Source organism: Diadema antillarum, unplaced genomic scaffold (assembly GCF_040938485.1).
Source record: "Diadema antillarum isolate AM-2024a unplaced genomic scaffold, OU_Dant_1.0 scf00000167, whole genome shotgun sequence".
NCBI classification, from domain to species: Eukaryota; Metazoa; Echinodermata; class Echinoidea; order Diadematoida; family Diadematidae; genus Diadema; species Diadema antillarum.
This window is the reverse complement of record NW_027271056.1, coordinates 2,940,622-2,960,290: the sequence shown is the minus strand read 5'-3', so window position 1 is coordinate 2,960,290 and position 19,669 is coordinate 2,940,622. Positions and strand designations below refer to the sequence as shown.

The window sequence follows — 19,669 nt, the reverse complement described above, 5'->3', positions numbered from 1 at the left end:
TTTTTGAAAGAGGCAAGTCAGGTGCTCATTCATTCTGCTAGAAAAGGAAAATATGTTGAATTTTCTTGAAATTTTCTTGATATTGTTGTCCATCAGTGACGTCACATAAGTACTCTTCTCATGCAGTGACGGCAGAAACGGACTTTGAAAGTTCATAACTTTTGAACGGATTGTCCCATTTTTCTCAAACTCTGCTCATTTGTTCTACTCATATCGCTACATTCCCTCAATCCACATACTGACCATGAGCCCACTTACACATTGTAAACACATATTGTACAGTTCACTCCCATTACATAATGGAACCAGTGGTTTCTATCTGTTCTTTCAAAACTTTGTTATAGCCGAACAATAAAGTACAAAACGTATATTTGTTTGGTTATAACAAAACGATATATAGATAATAATTTTGGGACCTGAATTTTTACTTCTTCATAATGAAAAATTTGTTATAACTGTGTTTATTATAATGCGAGTGCACTGTGTCATCAATCTGTCCTCTAGACAGGTTTGCAGATATAAGGCTGGTAGCTACAAATTGTAGCTGTCTCTCTGTCTGCCCATCATAGGAGGTAGCCAAGAAAGGTCTCTTGTTGTTGTTTGTTTTTTTATGTAATACTGTAGGTCAGTAAGTAGTGGTCAAGTTGACCATGGTTGTGGTGCCACCTATTGTGTAATGGAGGGTCTAAATATTGCTGTCTTACACCTGGGTGTGCAGTTGTCGGTCACACCTACCTATGCCTTAGAGTCGATGTCATAAGCATTGACCTGTACTGAGCCATTGCCTTCCTCCTTGTAGAGGGCATTATCAAAGCCGACGCTGTTGGGAATCTCCGGCTCCTTGATGTTTTTCTTGAAGCTGAAAGAGGCTGATGACCGGTAGGAGACGAGGAAGAAAGCGATGAGGGCGGCCAAACAAATGACCAGGACGCATCCTAAAACAATCCCTGTGACTTCTCCACCAGACAGACCGACCTTGGGCGCTGCAGAGGAAAAATTGATGGAAACACCACTGTCAATGGGCCTCACATAGTGAAACAGTCCTTGCTCAATCTAGCAGCTCCCTGGTTTATTTCTTCTTGTTTCTGAATGGATGTACTTGAAAAATATTCTTCAGGTTATTCTTCTTTGCCTCTCTGAGGACCAGAATGTCATTGATATTGTACATCTATGTTATGAACTTTCCTAGGACAGTGATGAGATAAGCATGCACGTCATAAAAACTGTTTCGTTAGTCTTCCGATCTGTTACTATATTAAAGTATATAACTAGTAGTTTGTGCTTCAACAAGTAAGATTCTATATTTATCAGTGGGACAACAATAACAGTTTGCAGCTTATTCTCAAATGGTTGCATTGCCTCCTTCATTCATATAGCCTACACTGTATGACCACAAAGTCTGCAAATTGCCCAGGGTTGTTATGTTGACATGAAATGTGATCATTACCAAAGTCACAAATTTACCAACTAATGGGCTAAACTGGGCCAAGAATGAAGGCATTTTGGGGGCTGTACCTATACTGTATATAAACTTTAGATTAGGTCTTAACATTTACAATGGTAGAGTAAGACATGGATTTCTTCGGTATTCTTTATTTTCAATTCAATTTATGTCCACATAATCATTAAAAGAATATGTATAGGATACATAAAAATGTGATGTAACTAAACATATTTCATTAGCTGGAAAGACAGAGTAAAAGAGCAATATACATATGCACCATATGCACCAAGAACATGGATCAACAATCACAAAATGAAATACAATAAAAAGAAATAATAACATGGTCTGCATTCATGGTTTGAATTCAATATGCTGTACTACAGTATAGGATCTTATTACAGCTATGTCTCAAAACAGGCACTGTTCACAGTATACCACTGTCTTGAGTATGTGTTACGTTTGTGCCTACTTCTCATATAATCACATTTCCCTCCACTTACAACCAATCAAGATTTTTGTAACAGGTTGGTAAAATAAACAAGCTGATACTCACGTCTGCTGGCATTGGGGTCGTCAGTTGTGGGCACAGCTGTGGCAGGAAAAACAGAAAGATGTGGAAAACTTTTTTTTTCTTGCAAATAGCCTTAATGTTATTGCAACTGATTAAAAATTGTCCTACATCAACGTAAACAACCACAATAGTTAATCAGCTGCAATAAAAACAACTCGAAGGAATAGAATTACATAAACTTGAAAAGCCTAAATGTTGCATCTCAGTATGATATTTCTTCCTCACAGTTTTTGGATTGAAGCAGTGCTTCAAAGGTTGATACAGAGAACTATAAACTTTTCTCACATTGAATTGTATTGCGTAGGTGGATATACTGTATCAGAGTTACATAGTGTTTATTACTTCTCCTGGTTAAAACATAATGGAGGAGGAGGGGGATGTGTAAATATTTGAAAGTACATTGTGGTATAAAATGAACTCTACAAATAAATTAATTGAAATGGTCATGTTCAAGTACACTGATAGCTTGTTACATTCCATGCCCTATATAGAAAAATGTATCTTTGAAAAGATGAAAGCGTAATTACGAGTATTTAGAAAATTGGATGATGGGTATTCAACAAGAAAAATAGCACCACTTCTAACAGCTTAACTTAGTGGAATTGACTGCTGCTGGATGGAAGAAGTAAGAGTGATGTCTGCCTCAGAATTAAGCACTGAAAGCTGTTAACTCCAGATTTGGCCTGAACTATGAATCCTAACACTTTAAAAGTGAGACTTTCTTCTGTTCAGAGTGACTGTGATATATAGAGTGAAATAACTGACAGTTTTGTTTGGATACATGTTTTCCCAAATTCTACTATGCAAATAATGATGTCATGATCGCACAAGTTTCCCATTTTGCTTGCACAAAAATATTTATTAAATTCATTTTAATCACAAAGTCAAGAAGAAAAATGTATACTGTAAAACGAGAAATGTTCGCGTGCATTTTAATTTCGCGAATTTCGCGAGCGTAAAGATTTGTGAAATTAAAATGCACGCGAAAGTTCTTTTATACACTATATGCATTGAATGCCAGTGGCACTTCGCGAAAATTTCATGCAGCAATAAAGGCCGTCGGCTCCAATTCGCGAAAAATTCATGCCGCGAATATATCATGTTTTACAGTACCCTTCACAGCATATTGTTATGCTATCCTACATCTGTGATAACTTTGTGTGAAGGGAGGGATGTGCAGTTGCTGAAGACAAAAAAAAAAAGAGAAGAAAATAGAGTGATTTTTGTACATTATTATACCAATGGGAAAGTCATGTGGTGATGACATCATTGATTTATTGCTCTATCTTTAGATGTGATTGTAATTACTATCAATGTTTCCGTAAACATGTTGAACCTAAAACTTTTTTAACTTTCTTCGTTAGGTTGTTTGTTGTTTGTTTGTTGTTGTTGTTTTTTTTTGGGGGGGGAGGAGGGCAAATTTAATGCAACTTTCTCAGTTCTGTTCATGAGACTTTTCCTTTAATCAAAGTCATTGTAAACACAGCTTTGGAGGAGATTACCCCTCTAATCTCTTGATAAAGTTAGCTCTCTCTTTCTCTACTCCCACTCCATCCACGGAGGGGGAAGGGTTGAGGAGGAATGTACACATATCCAGTGAGACTCAAAACCCAGTGGCAGGGAAAGAATGCAATGACTTACGAATTCCAGACTTGGGCATGATGCAGACATATCCCCTGGTATTCCAGCAGTCGAGGTCGTTCCATTTGCCTGTCTGTCTCAGCATCTCCACGCAGTCCTCGATACCCGGCTCTGTCTCGTACGAAGGCTCCCCGGTGTTCCAGTTGGTGAAATCCACAGGAGAATCATCAATCCACTCAAAACCTCCTAGGGGAGGAAGAAAAGAAGCTATACACTGAATGGAGATAATATCACAACCTTCATGGTTTGTTTGTTTGTTTCTTCATTTCCATCCGAGAAGATGGCTGGATAGCCCATATTCAGCTATGCTAAGCTGGTCTTCCATGGGGTCCAGTTGGATGTGAGGTGGGACCACTTCACCGGGTTAAACACCCTGCTCTTTGCGATGAATGAATGAAGTGGGATCTTCTACGTGCATGAGCCGTGACTCTCTCATACACGGGACCTCCATTTCATGTCCTATCTGAGGGACAGAGTGTTTTGCCTCTTGCTAGAGGGGACGGTATGTTTACACACAACATTGCTCAGTCCAGACTCAGGTTCGAACCCAGGCCGCGTAATCGTGAGGCAGACGCGCTACCGACTGAGCCAACTCACCGCTCTGCAGTGATATCTTGAGCTTATTATCAAGCTTTTTTTCCCCTGATATAATTGCATACATTGTATGTCATTCTTCAGCTCATCGGTGAGACATTCTCTCAGCTCTATGCCAACCAATCACAGTAACTATTTATGTTGATAAAACACAAAAGATATCAGCTTAAAAAGGAGGGATCAAGTTTCAAAGAAAATCACTGAATTCAAAATTTAATAGGGATATGCTGTTAAAAAAACATAATTTCATGGTAGTGCAGGGAAAGCAGGAGTGCAGGGCAAGAACAGAAAAAGAGCAAAGATACACAGCAAAGAGCTGAAGATAATATGACAACATAGTTGATATTGTAACACCAAGGGATGGTGTCATTGTTGCAGTTACTGGTGCACTGTGAAGTATTGTAACTAATGCTTTTGTACAATTGTGTCACTATAAAGCTTTTTGTTTTTGCAACTCGTAAACACCAGGTAATTGCCGATCCAAATACATGTGCTTCACTATTTGCAATCATCTATACACAATGAATGGTGTGTTGTTAAACAAATTACCATAGCAACAATGTGGGGTTTTTGTATTTTTTGTATTTTTTATTTTATTTTTTTTTTTTTTCGGGGGGGGGGGTGCACTAATTAGATTACAATCAACTCTTGTTTCATTGGAGAGTGCATCAATCTGCTTACCGCTGTCTCCCCTCGAGAGTCCAATCCAAATATTGTTGGAGCCGGCTCCAGCTAGGTCCCTGATCTTATTGTTTTCTTGCAAGGTGTGGTAGCTGGCCAGGGTTCCCCCCAGCTGCTCACACTCATAGTTGGCTCCAGGCCACGACCGGGCGTTGTCCCCATCACCATTCACCACCAGGTAGCAGTAGCTGGAGTAAGGCGTCCAGCCTTCTGAACAATTGCCTGGAATATCCGGATGTTCCGTTGGGACTGGCACTGTGGAGATTACACAAGTTGGTGGTATTTTGAGCACACTTGTATCTTTCATTCTAATTCTTTGTATAACAACAAGAAGTCATAATATCCATGATACCAACCAAACAATATTCATGTATCAGATGTGGCCACATTAGAACTGAGTGTACAATCCATTGTTACTATACGATAGGATAGAAATATAGGAAATAACCTTCAGTACAAACCCTTTGCCACACTGATCATATAATACAAGAGGGATGTATTTGTCACACATTTCTTCTTCATATACCGATGCCTTATTTAAACAATGCCTCCGGCGAAACTTCATAACGGAGGCATAAAAAGGACAACCTTAAGCATAGTTTCTAAGAGTCTGACCAGCGCTATTGCTGCACTACTGTAAAAGTAGAAATTTTTTCACAGTGTTGAAAATTTTGCATGTTTCGCGCAACCTGAAACTAGCGCTAAAATAAAAACAAGCAAATATTTTTGCTTGCCGTACACTGTATGTTCGAGTAGTTGATGTCTTGATTCCGCAGAACTAAAAACATGCAAACTTCTTCTTGCCTGGCCGAGCAAAAAAAAAAAAAACTACCTGTAGTCGTGCGAAAATATCCACTTTTACAGTATATATATCTTGGAATATAACTCCTATCATTGTCTTCCTCCTACATAAAAGGTGAGGTGATGTCATCTTACCAGTGCTGTATTTACAGAGAGGCTTGTAGAGTAGATTGCAGGCTGTGTCATCCCACCCCCCTGTGCTTAGCAGGGTCACGCAACCCTCATTAGTCTCCCCGCTCGGCTCATTCGCGGCCCAAAATGTGTACCAAACTGGATGGCCGTCAGCAAAGCTGTACGTCTCTGTCTCCTGCATCAGCGAAAATAAAACATGCAAACTATTTCTTTCACAAAAGGAAAACAGCATGAAAATGATTTCACACTTGGGTGGTGCAATCATCTCATAAAAGAAAATAAACGCATTTGGTGTACACCAGAATCTGTCCATATTATCATAAGGCCAAGTGTGAGTTATTCAATACAATTTCAAAGCATTTTCAAAGCAAAGTTAAAAAATCTCAAAGCGGTAGTGAAGGAGGGCTACTGACAAGACAGAAAGACTTCATTATATCAGAATAATTACTAGAGAAGGACGCTCGCAAATTCAAATGACACAAGACCTTGCCATTTTAGTGTCTGTAAAAAGTTAATGGCTTGCTATGAGATTTTAGTTTGCTAAATCAATGTACAATTTCAGTTACACTAAATGAAAATATCAATAAAAAATTCTCATTTACCAGGTAATTATCATTACAACAAAGGTCAGCATTGATGACTTTTGACATGAATCACAAAACCTATGACCTAGCTTCAACATCTGGATGTTAAAATCTCCACAAGGTCATGAATTAATATATTCGTGTACAACTATGTGGAATTCAAATGATGAGATGTCATTACAATCATCAGTATATCATATTAACCAAAGTCTTCCAGGACATTTGAACTCATCAAGTTTGGATACGAGACAAAACACAGACAGGTAGCAAAAAAAAAAAAATAAAAAATGGGCATTAACGTTAATTTCTGGTATCACTAAGTTATTGAGCAAGATGATTGTCAAGAGCTACATGTATTGTGTGAACATGTAAAAGTTTTGTTTACCACATCACGAGTGAGTCCAAGCCAGAAGTTTTGGCCCCCGCTGAGATAGGTGAAGGCCTCAACAAAAGCCTCCTCGTAGCTGTTTGCAATGCTGGCAAGGTTCACATCGTCTCCGAGGGTCTGGCAACTCGCCTGAGCCTCCTCGTAGATGTACGTTCTGTCGATGGCCTGAAAACATGATGTGCCGTACGGGGTGAAACCTTCCCGGCACTCACCTGAATCAGTTGGCTGTTCAGCGGCATCCGGATCTGATAGCAGCAGGTGGGATATACGACAAATAATTCAACCTCTCATTCTACTGTAATTACCTGATACCTTTATGGTCTCAGACATCTTTTGCCATTAGATTCATGCTGTGAAGTTCTAAAGTTTTCTATACAGATAACAAAGAAAAAAATATGGAGTTGTCAACATTACAATAAAGTATATTGTGCCTGGCCTCTAGAGAAAGTGTAATTGCTGAGGCTATTATCCAGAATTCCTCTACTCCATGTACATGTACAAAGAGCCTTTAAAGAAACCATGCAAGCTGACATAACACAAACACACAAAGGCCAGTTTGTGCATTCCTGAAAATGACTACTATGGTAAATGAATTGTACATATGGACGGAAAGTGATTTGAACCTCAATACTCCGCAATGTTTTCCTGTATAATACCAGCTTGTAACTGTGAACATTACAGGCTAATGCTAGATTCCTGTGAATACATGCACTTGGGGGAGATATGGGCAAGTAACAGATTAAAAAAGTCATCAAATTGGCTCACCAAGGTCCATTTGGCAAATGTAGCCCAAGGCAACCGTACAACTTATGTCGTTCCATAAGCCAAGTTTTTCCTGCTGGTACAGCATCTCAGTGCAGTCCTCCTGTTAAAATGCCAAAAACAACATTCATTCTCGTCATCACAATCATCATCACTTTATTCATCAGTGTCATTGTCATTAGTATCATCCGTAATCAACAGAAGCATCATCATGTTCATAATCATCATCAACATTATAATCAGCAAGCACAATGTAGCACACCCTTATCACCTCTGCAATACAGCAAAGCATAATTTGTTTAACTGTCGAAAGAAGCGAAAGCAATATACAGGGCGTATCAAAAAGAACGTTACACTTTTGAAAAATTTGTCTAAATTACATTTCAAAATATTTGGAAGATTTTGTCATATTTATGGATGCCCCATAGTCTCATTTATCAAGTGTAATCAACAAAACAAATTTTTGTTCACGCTTGGCTGAACACCGACGCCTTTTGTCCAGAGTGTGAAAAATGACTTGCGCCAAATTGAAAGAAGATGGAAAATTCAGCCAGCAGTCCAAATAAGTCCTCCCATTCAAGCAAATTGTTCTTTTGCTTAAAGCTTTGATCATGTTATGATAGTCTGAGATTTTTTTGTCAGCTTTATTGTAATTTCAATGATTTCATTTCTAAATTAATTGGTGAGAATTAGAGAATGTAATTACTCCAAGATCTTTAAAGCACAGTTTTCACAATACTCGGACACATCAATACCATACGCCAGTTATTCATTAATGTGGTAGTGGTACCAAATTAATGAACATTCAAATCATTCATCCCATTAATCAATCAATTGATTGACCAATTAATCAATCAAGCAGTCAATCAATCAATCAATCAATCAATCAATCAACCCATCAATACATGAGTAAAGGGGCTGGTGGTGGAAACAACAAGGGAAAAGAGCAGTGACCATTTTGGATGAACAAAATACCAAAAACCTAAACAAAACAAAAAACCGAGCCTTTAAGCCACGGGAAGGAGGTGATATTCCCTACAGGGTACAGTATGTCGATCTGCCACTTTAAACATGCATACAATTGTGACTGACTGACTGATTGATTGATTAATTGATTGATTGAATGAATGATCGATTGCTTGCTTGCTTGGTTGATTGCTTGATTGATTGATTGGATTGATTGATTGGATTGATTGATTGATATGATTGATTGATTGATTGATTGATAGATTGATTGATTGATTGATTGAATGATCTGAGGATGCATTAATTTTGTACTTTTCTTCTTGACTGAGTGACTGGCATATGGGTTTGATATGTTTGTGCATGATTTGCGATAACTGTGCTTAAAAGATCTTGATGTTGTTAATCAACCTTCCATAACAGAATGGAATCATTTAAAACGTGACAGAAAATCACCAGAAAATTCCTAAACTATCATAACATAATGAAAACTGTGAGCAAAAGAGCAATTTGTTTGAAAGAGAACACTTACATGGTGTATTTGGACTGCTGGCTGAATTTTCCATCTTCTTTCAATTTGGCGCAAGCCATTTTTCATACTCTGGACAAAGAGCGTCAGTGTTCAGTCAAGCGTGAACAAAAATTGGTTTTGTTGATTGCACTTGATAGATGAGACTATTGGGTATCCATAAATATGAAAAAATCTTCCAAATATTTTGAAATGTAATTTAGACAATTTTTTCAAAAGTGTAACATTTTTTTTGATACGCCCTGTAGTGATACAAAAGCAGCTGTTGCTGTTTATTCCTAGATCATAACGAGTTGCATCAAATGTTAAACTCATTTTTACCATCATCTTTGCTGACTGCACTCTTTTAATTTAAAGTTTGTATCATTATACTGCAATACAGTGTCCGAAGCATTTGTTGCACGATTACGCTGATAAATAAGAAACTAGTAGGCACAATAAAACAGCAACAAAACTTCACAGAATCCTGGAAAGTTCACACTTGAAGATTTAGCTCTTGGCTGGATAATGATAAGAAGGACTTACACCACTGCCATAGTCATTTGGTTCGCCGCTGTCCCAGTTGGTGAAGTCTACACCCGATCCATCTGTCCACAAAAAGCGCCCATTGTTCAGGGTGTCGCTAAGACCGACGTAGACATTAAAAGCAATGTCAACCATCTTTGATGACAAGAAGGCTGAATGGAAAGCAAACAGAAGAAATGGTCATAAAATGGGTCTCCCTTCATATAGAATGAAAAAGGTGCAACATTGACTACATGAGCAGAATCAATAGATATTGAAAACTGTTTTTGTCATTTTATGCAAGAATACTTATATAAACATAAGTTTCCACTTTCACTGCTGTGACAGAAAATATGTCATTAGTCTCAGGACGAATATCATTATCACATCATCATGCTCACAACCACTACAATTCATTACTCTCCATTATGATAATGCTGGTCATCACCATCATCATCATCACCAGCATCTTCACCATCATCATCACCATCATCATCTTCATCATCATCATCATCACCACCATCATCTTCATCATCATCACCATCACCACCATCTTCATCATCATCTTCATCATCACCATCATCAGCATCATCATCATCTTCATCATCATCATCATCATCACCATCATCTTCATCATCATCTTCATCACCATCATCACCATCATCACCACCATCACCACCATCACCATCATCATCATTATTATCATCCACACTCTCAAGAGTTGTTGAACACCCCATCTCTCCACCAATCCCTCCTTTTGTGGACTAACCCTGCAGCTCCCTGCTATGTATTGTTGTCAAGTCCCTTCCTTCGACAGACCTACAGGTGGTGCGGGCATCATACCAGCTCTTTATACCATCCTCCCCATATATGATGTAGCACTTGTTATCAAACCTCCAGTACCCTGCAAGACAGTTCCCAACAGGTGGGCTGGTAGGGGGGTGGGTGACACGCCCTGTGGCACCATTGGCCTTGCGGCAGATGAAGTGACTTTCTTTTCCACAGTTCACATCATTCCAAACTCCACCTAAAAGCATTAACATAGTCACATGAATGGTATAATGACTTCTTTATTCCATCTTTACTACTTGTACATATTCAACACCTATATATTTGCAGATTTATTATCATTGATGTCATTAATTCAGAACTATGTGTACTTCAAGTACGGCAAGGAGATTTAAATTCTTGCATATTCTACCAATGTCTGATTTATTTTCTATCATCTTGAATTGATTTACCTGTAAGGTTAAGATACACGAAATGCAATTTATATCTTGACTGAGCGAACACAGCAGTATTAGTACAACACATCGGCAATGTATGAGGAAAACCTGAGAATCTGTTGAAAAGTAATGAATCGTTAATATTTTGGTGCAGCCATCGCTGGATGAGAAGACTACTATAGTTCATGATGACACATATGTACAACAATATCAAGAAATTATGAAGAGAATTCCACGAAATACACCACTTTCTGTCACGTTCAAGGACAGCCAATATCATCCATCAATAAACATCCATTTTCCTTTTTGTAACTATAACGAAAAGCTAGTCATATTTATCATATCATTAAAAATGTCGGCCATAGACTAATAAGACATGAATTGAGACTTGAAAGTAAAAGAATTGTAACTTGCTTGAGGAGTAGAGTTCCACACACTGCTCCTCCCCATTAGCATCATTAGGCTCATTGGTATTCCAGAGCGTGAAATCAACCGGCGTCTTGTCGGACCATCTGCAGTTAGAAACATAAAAGAACAACTATCAAGCAAAAAATCCACCTTTTCTTTCCTCATGTCATTCCTAGCTGTCATAATGACACACAGATCAAAGAACAGAAACATTTCCTTTCCAACTTTTTTTTTGAAAAATTTTCGCGCTACAAAAAAGAAAAGAACCATAAACAGTGAGCGATAGGGAGATTATAACAAAATACTAAAAGCACAGCACTTTCACTCATTTTTATCAAAGGGAAGTTTAAATGCTGGACTGACTTCTATGTGTGATGGGTAGCGTTAATGAAACATACATGACAGATACAAGTTGATTCCACTGTTCAGCTTTGGATTTATTACTTACGTGTATGTGCCCTCGACTGTGTATTCTCTCAAACCGAGCCATGGTTGAGTGTTACCATATCTAGCCAGCTGTACATGACAGGAAAAGATGAGAGATAGGATCAAAAAGAATGAAGGATTGCTAAATTTTTGTGTAAGAGTTCCTCAAGACACATCAAACAATTTTCTTGTAAAAAAATAGCGTAATCAAAATCAGTTTCTTTTGTTTTTATTGTTTTGTTAATTTCTTATGTATTTTATTGTTTTTTCGACCTTTTGTTTTCTATTGTTTTTTTGCCAAAATTTGTTGCAGGCACTTTTTCAAGCTTATCTACATAAGAATTGATTAATTTCAATGTTCAAAAGTTGAAATAATCTAATTTATATCAATTAAACCAAAAAACACAATTTGCATTGGATTTGCACACGAAATCATGAATTTGAGCTGTTTTCGGGTTGACATGCATATGCAAAACATTGCGTAACTTCAGAACGGTGTACCCGGACGTCGCAAATTTGGTCTCAAAATATGCGGGAGACTTCAATGAAAAAAGTCACGAAACGATGCGGCAAAATGTTTGCGCGATGCGGAATTGTGGCGCAAAATGTCGAGGGGGTCCATTTGACACCCCCCCCCCCCCCCAGTTAGAATAGGGTTAAAGGCAGGTCCTCTTGAATTTTCTTGCCATATTTACCACAATGCCATAGAACACGACTTGATATGCATTAAAGAAATCAAATGAAAGCATACACATCCAGCAGTCTGATTAAAATAATTAATAATAATTTGGAAAGTCTCTTGGTCAGGAATATGCTGTGCAAAATTCTCTCTCTGCAGGCAGGTGGAAATTCTGCATATTTTGGTTCAGTATCACAGACTCAGAAAAGAAGTACATATGACATTTTTTGCCTGGATTCACTGTGTCTTGACAAATTCCTTCATTCCATTTGCCATTTTTTTTTCACTCTTATAGGCAAGTTTTACTGATTAAATGAGACCTGTAAAGACTTACGTGCGTCTTGAGAAAGTCGTTTTCTGCTTGACTGTGGATTGAAACAAGGTAACCTCCAGCCTCCATACAGTATTCGTTGGCATCGTACCAGTTCTTGTTGCGCCCATCTACAGTAGCACCAGCACTGAAGAAGTAGCAGTAGGTACCCATGTCAGTTTCATACTTGAGCCAGTCTGGGTCATTGTCACAGGAAGGCCCTATGATGGGTGGGGGAGATGAAAATCAAAATATATCACTCGCTTGATAGATTACTTTTCTAATGCTTGCACATATCATTCAATGACACAAAACACTGAGAGTACCTAAAAACATAGAACAATGATCAAATAATGACCATTAAAAAAATATACAAATGAATACAATGCAGAAATGCTGTAGGTCCTAGACAATGGCTCAAACACTCCACTGCTCAAAACTACTTGGTGCTATTTTAATGACCTCTTACTATCAAATTAAGCAATTAAGGAATAATAATTGCTTAACATACAGCGTAAGAACTCACTGAACTCATTAGAAAACAAACAAAGTTACACATATAAACATTGACTGTCATAAACAATTTAATCATGACGATGTCAGTACAGTAATCAGGACCAGTCACAAATTAAAGAACAAATTTTTGTCAAATCATGAGCATGGGGTATACTCACATGGTGTCGGTGTTGTAGGCTCTGGAGTTGTGACTGGGGTTTGACCTGAAAGATAATAAAAATATATAAGGTACTGTGCTTAAAAACCTCTTGAATACACAATATTTGATCTATCAAATCAAATCAAATCAAAACAAACAAAAAACAAAAATAAAAAAACAAAACAAAACAAAATAAAACAAAACAAAAAACATCTCTACATATTATCTGTTTCATATATATTTCATAGATTATACGATATCATGATTACAGAAATTCATGTTGAAGCACTTTTATTCAGGTTCATTTAACCAGCCTGTCATCACTTACATGTTATGGGACTAATAAATTCATGAATCATGGTGTCATTAATATTCCTCATGAACTGATTCAAAGTTTCCACCATACATTCAGGCAAGTTTCCCTCCAGATGACGTGAATAGGGCAACCCCTAGAGCACCTCAGGAAGTCTCAAATTTCGGAGGTGATTGATCTATAAATACACTCCTGGGCATGTTTATACACTGCTGCTAATCAACTCTTGTCCTTGCTGCTGCTGATAGAATCCCAAATGTGGGCTGGAGGCTCGGAAATGACTTGGCTGAAGGAATTATGATCCGCTCATCCCCTAAGCTACTGATTCAATAAATTTGCAGCAATTAAAGCGCTCTTGCAGCTGTCACAATATTGCAAACTAACATGCACATAAACGTTGAGAGAATATCATGTCTACCTGCCATGTACCATTCTTTACTTCAAAACACTAGACAAGTTTTGTGAAACAGTTTGAATACTACAAATATTTTAGATTAAAAATTTGATAATACAATCAATCAATTATATTGTACAAGTGGCCTAGAATCAACAGCTTCATGAAATCTTGGAAAAAGAATTTCCACACATATTTAGCTTGGAACTCACTCAAAAATTCACTTAAATTCCCTGAAAAACATCCAAACAGTTTTCAAGCCACATCAGCTGTTTTATGGTGGAGAAAAGTCGTTCAACCTTTCTCTGACAAATTTGTGAGTGCTCTATATCAATATACATGTACCTTAGAGAAAGAAATAGTTCTTGACGCAAAGTTCACCAAGAATGCATCATCTGTTACTTATGATAATTTCAAAAGCAATGAGACACTTGCCAATCAGCTGTAGGTATTTCATGTGTTGCTATATGACACATGCAATTACAACAATATGTCCCATTGCTGGCCTTCGTTGAAACTGAGCTCTGGTTGCTAGCATGAGGACATTCTTCCACTGTTAGCTGCTAAAATATTATGATTGCTTTCGATATCAACAATTGATGCACGGCACAATAAACATGGCTGAATCATATGAGCTACTGTGTCCATGAGTCTTATAAATATATCAGCCTTGACATGGTGTCTTCGAACGTACAGTACGTAAGCCCCGGCCACATTTCAAAACATCATGGCAGCGATGGGATAGAATCTGAGAGGTATCCCCAAAGGTACTCAAGAGCAACTCATTGAAAGGGAAAGTAAACCAGCATTCCTATACAAATATAGCATTAATTGAGACCTCTCCTTTTGAACAATTCTTACTGAAAACCCACCTGCTGCCTCACTTTTCCACATGTACACACTTGTACTGTTTTGCACTGTAACTGTACTAAAGTTTTGTGACACTGTCATTGAAGGAGATGTCGTCTTGCACTGAGCACAGCCGGTTGCCTGAGTGGCAACTTCTGTGACATTTACCAGCAACGTTGTCCTGGTTGTCGGTGTTGCTGCATATTGAATTACTGTGTCGTTAGGGTGGGTACTATCCGTATTTGATGATAACAATGCATTATTTGTTACTCTTGTGGGCACAGTCCTGGAGCTCTTTGTTGCAGAGGCTGTTGTATTAATTGTAACATTGCAAAGGCCTGAGTCAACTGTTACTTCGGTGGAACCTGTGGTCACATTAGGCGGCAATGTTGTTGATGGTGTCACATTGCTCTCCCACACATTAGGTACTATCTGAGTTTCCACTTCATTGTTGCTAGTGTTGTAGAAGTCTGTTGCAAGGGGTGTTGCTGGAAGTTGTACCTCCTGCACTGCAGTACTTGTCCATGTTGCTTGTGCCGTTGTCCCACATTGCACAGTCATCAAGTGCAAAACAACTGCAAAGTTTGACCACAGCCATCTTGAGATACCACAAAAAGTTCTTTCTCCAAATGGAAGTTTGAGACAGAGCATGTTTACCTGCACACCAACCATACTCCCCAATCACTCATCACAAACAAACATCCAGCAAATGAAGCCCATTCGAATTAGGAGTACTGTACGAATTGTATCCTGTATGAATTACGCTCCATGCAATCAATTTGGCTCTGTTCCAGCAGATAACGTATATCGGTATAGTATATATCCACCTTACTGACAGGGTGAATCTGGCTCTCTGACAATCGGTGCTAATTTGCAACTAGACAATCATACAGCTCTGTGAATGAGGCTGAAGGCTGGATTGCAAACTCTAGGGCCAGTCACTTCCTTGCCAGACGTGCACTAAAAACAAATGCTGCAAGAACAGCGCTATGAGGGTGGAATTAACTGTTAACATTATTAACACTTGCATTAGGTACGAGACTGCCTCCACTATTTGTTAATGTCATATGTTTTCCTTTGCATTACTTGCATGAAAGTGCCACATAAATCAATGATGACAGCTCTAGGTAAGCACACTGATCCAGTAATATTTTCTGGGCTAACATTAAGGCATCTGAGCTGGGGACTGTCATGTCTTCATTTTGCATGAGTCAGGGCCATAACCAAGCTTGGCAGGAACAACAATTAAAAAGCAAAACAATTACAAAAAACCTTGCATAAAAGTATTAAAGGCCCCTGTATGCACAGATGACAATAACAAACAAGAAATGCATGCTTTGTTCATGATTAGTAATTTAATCCTTCCCTCTTCCTCTCCCTTCCTCACCTCCCCTCCCACCCCCCACCCCCAATTCACACTGTCAAGCTGACAAGCTCTTAAACCACTTGACAGGACGCTGAATAATCTCTTACGAGATATGGCAGATTAATGTGCTGGTTGTGGTTGTGGTTGTGGTTGCGATGGCTCTACCCCTGGTTTGAACATATTGGAGAATGGAGAACAGATGTCTCCTTCGACACTAAAAGACTTGAATGATATGGCACTATTAAACATGCCACTAAACGATGATCACTTTTTCTTCTGCAATATTTTGTTACCCTGTACTGCAGATACACTACAGACATAATTGTACATACCTGGCATCTTGTTTATCCATGGAGGTGTAAACATTAGATAAGATCATGTGACTATAGTCTGCAATTTACTGATTGTATAGAAGGTACAGAATGTTGCTGTCGAGATGGTTTATCAGCTAGTGAATATGAAAAGATATTTGAATGAATCTATGGTTTCCTAAAATAGCATTTTTGGTATCAGATTTCATATACAGATAATATCTTGCAAGTTTAAGCACTATCTGATTCCCCCCCCCCCCCCCCCCCCCCCATTCCCCACAGATTCTGGAAGAATGCTGTCGTCTTGGCATTTAGGCTTCCAGTTCTTTTCTGTGAAAAGAAGCAAACTCTGGCACCACCCATGTACTTTGAGCAAATTAATTGCATTCATCTCTAACCTTTTGGAATCTTGCAGATCCAGTTCCTGACAGAGTCGCACGACTGATCATTCCAGACCTTACTGGAGAAGAAGGTCTCGGTACAGTCCTCTCCACTGCCCCAGTCGTTGGGCTCTCCTCCATTCCAGTTTGTGTGCTCCACCGGGTGTGCCATCGCTCCACTCAAAACCTGTCAAAGTCATGGCATGATTAAAAATATTGTTCAAATGGGTTACTTTAAGAAGAGACCAATAGGTCTAGCACTCAGCTGATCATTGCACTTTGCCTTCATAGAATTCCACTGGATGCAAACTACGTCAAAAAACTTGAGATTCAAGGATTGTTGCAGTCATCCGTAGCAACGACCCTTCTGATTTTGGGTTCTTCAGATCCCTCCTCTCTGCCCCCCCCCCTTCCTTTCTGGGGGCACCATCTCCATTTGTGCTTGTGAAAAACACAATCCCCTTCCCCATAAATGATTCCTGCTAGGTCTAAATCAGGCCACTGTGTTCAAACAAGAGATGAAAAAGTGTTTTTTTTTTTTTTTTTTAATGAAAATTGACAAATTTTCCATAATTGAGAGTGGCCATCTGAGGAGGACCACTACTATTTGTACATTCCGCAATCCCCTAGCTCCTTCCATTGTGGGATGATTCCTGTTAATATTGGTTGAAATCCAGCTCCTGATTTCTCAAAGAAATTAGTAAAAATATCTAAAGTCAACTTGCTATCTTGAGATATTTTGGGTCACCTCCTAGGGATCCTCGGGGCACCAACACCATGATTTCCCCTTGCCTATAATTGATGATTCTCACAAACTTTGGTGAAAATGAAAGCAAAGATAAAAGTGTGAAAAACTGTACACATGATACACAACAGATAATGCATGTCAGACAGTGAATTCAGCTGAGATGAGCTGAAAAGCTATGAACTTCATCTATTACAGTACAAAGGAACCATCAAGCCATCATTCATCCCTATACTGGACAGAAAAGTTGATCTGGATAACATGGAGACAAAGACGTTTTGACTGTGACTTCACTACTCATTCTCTCAGCTTGGCCAATTTGAGATCTACCAATCCAAAAAAAAAAAAACAAAGAGAGAGCAAAATCAACATTATTTTGTTAATATGACACAAAATGTTCCACAAAGCAGCTTCAAGTGTTATTAAGATATGTCCTTCTATAGAAGTATGAGTCTTTTGGTCCTGTGAGAACAAAATTATAAACTTCAAATTTGAAAATTAATAATAACTTTGATGTGTGTTGTTATGCTGCTTGAATCACTCCTTACTTAATATTTGACTTTTGAATCACTGATGTCCTCAAATTGATTACTGGCTGAATATCATGGCTTATGCAGGAAGATGATGTATATTTAGAAGTATCAAACTTGGCTGAACCTGTGGACAAGAGATATGTCTTCAAAATGTCCTTGTCAGAAAAGTCTTACCTCCTTCAGTGCTTCGATCATGAAGACCAATCCAATAACCGCTAGTTCTGAAATGTCACGCAAGAGAAATAACAAATAATTATGATAAATTGTCATGGTGAAATTACTGTATATATTATGTGCTTGTTTGGTTCATATGGATCCTTCCTTTTATCCTACTTTGCAATTCTCATTCCTTCCTGACAAAAGTCCCCCCCCCCCACCCATTTGCTTCATGTAGGTTCTTTCCTAACAGATTCGTTTATATCCACTATTCGCTGTCAACAAGAAAGTAAAGGAAATATGGTGAAGATCAAAATGGACCCCAAGCATTTGAACAATGGAACCCAGGTTGGTACTTCTACATACATCCTGGACTCCTTAAACCCATAACATATATGGTTAAAGTGTATCAATGATCAAATGCACATATCAAATTCCTATTTTGGTCCACAGTTGATGAAGAACACAAATACATTTATGTCACAAATATTCTCTCTCTCTCTCCCTCACACACACACTCACATTTAAATTCATGAAAAACATGTAATCATATTTTTTTTTCCATCCAAAGGGAGGGAAATCACTGCATGATATCAAAGCTCTATAAGGTCTTGTCCAAAACACTTGACTTCATCTGATCTGCATCAATTAATCAATGAAGATAATTACAATTTAATGTCTCATTTTACTAGCTAGCGCTCAATCACCAAACTCAATACCGATGTATCGTTACAGAGCAAAAAAAAAATTATGTCCAAGTAAACAGAATTGGTGAGCACTGGAAAGTGAATGGTATGGGAAGTCAAACCCAATGTGGAGTATATACAATGTAGATGTCTTTCAAACAATGATTACTGGCTGACAACTGTGACCTTTACACATTTATTAGATAAAAGAGTCATGGGGAAGGGAAATGTACGATTCATGCATCCAAATGATTCTACTCAATTCCCTCAAAGAAGAAAAGTGAAATCAAAGTGCGCACAAAAATAATTAATGAGACACAAAAGCCAGGGTGGTAAGATTCCGGCAGATCAAGGTTGGTTGTAGCATGGTATCAGTCTAGCGCATTACCCCATGAGAGAGGCAAGTACCTAGAGTCATTGATAGGTAGCGTCTAGTAAAACTCACGTGGTGGCACCAGCGTTGGCATAGATGTAATTCTCCTCCTCAGAACTGTGAAAGCTGGCCAGTCTCCTCCCATGTTCACACACCGGTCTCTGGCCGTCTGCCAGCTGGCCTTGGTAGAGCTATCAACTGTGTAGGCCTGCGGGATTAAAAGAACTCATTTGAAGACTAATTTCAAGCTAAATCATCAAAACTA

The 19,669-nt window shown here is 38.4% G+C and overlaps 1 pseudogene; it reads right to left on the bottom strand.

Annotated features, from left to right (window-relative positions):
- Window positions 1-735: 735 nt before the first annotated feature.
- Window positions 736-19,669, bottom strand: part of LOC139722615 (macrophage mannose receptor 1-like) — a 47,891-nt pseudogene continuing 28,957 nt past the window's right edge.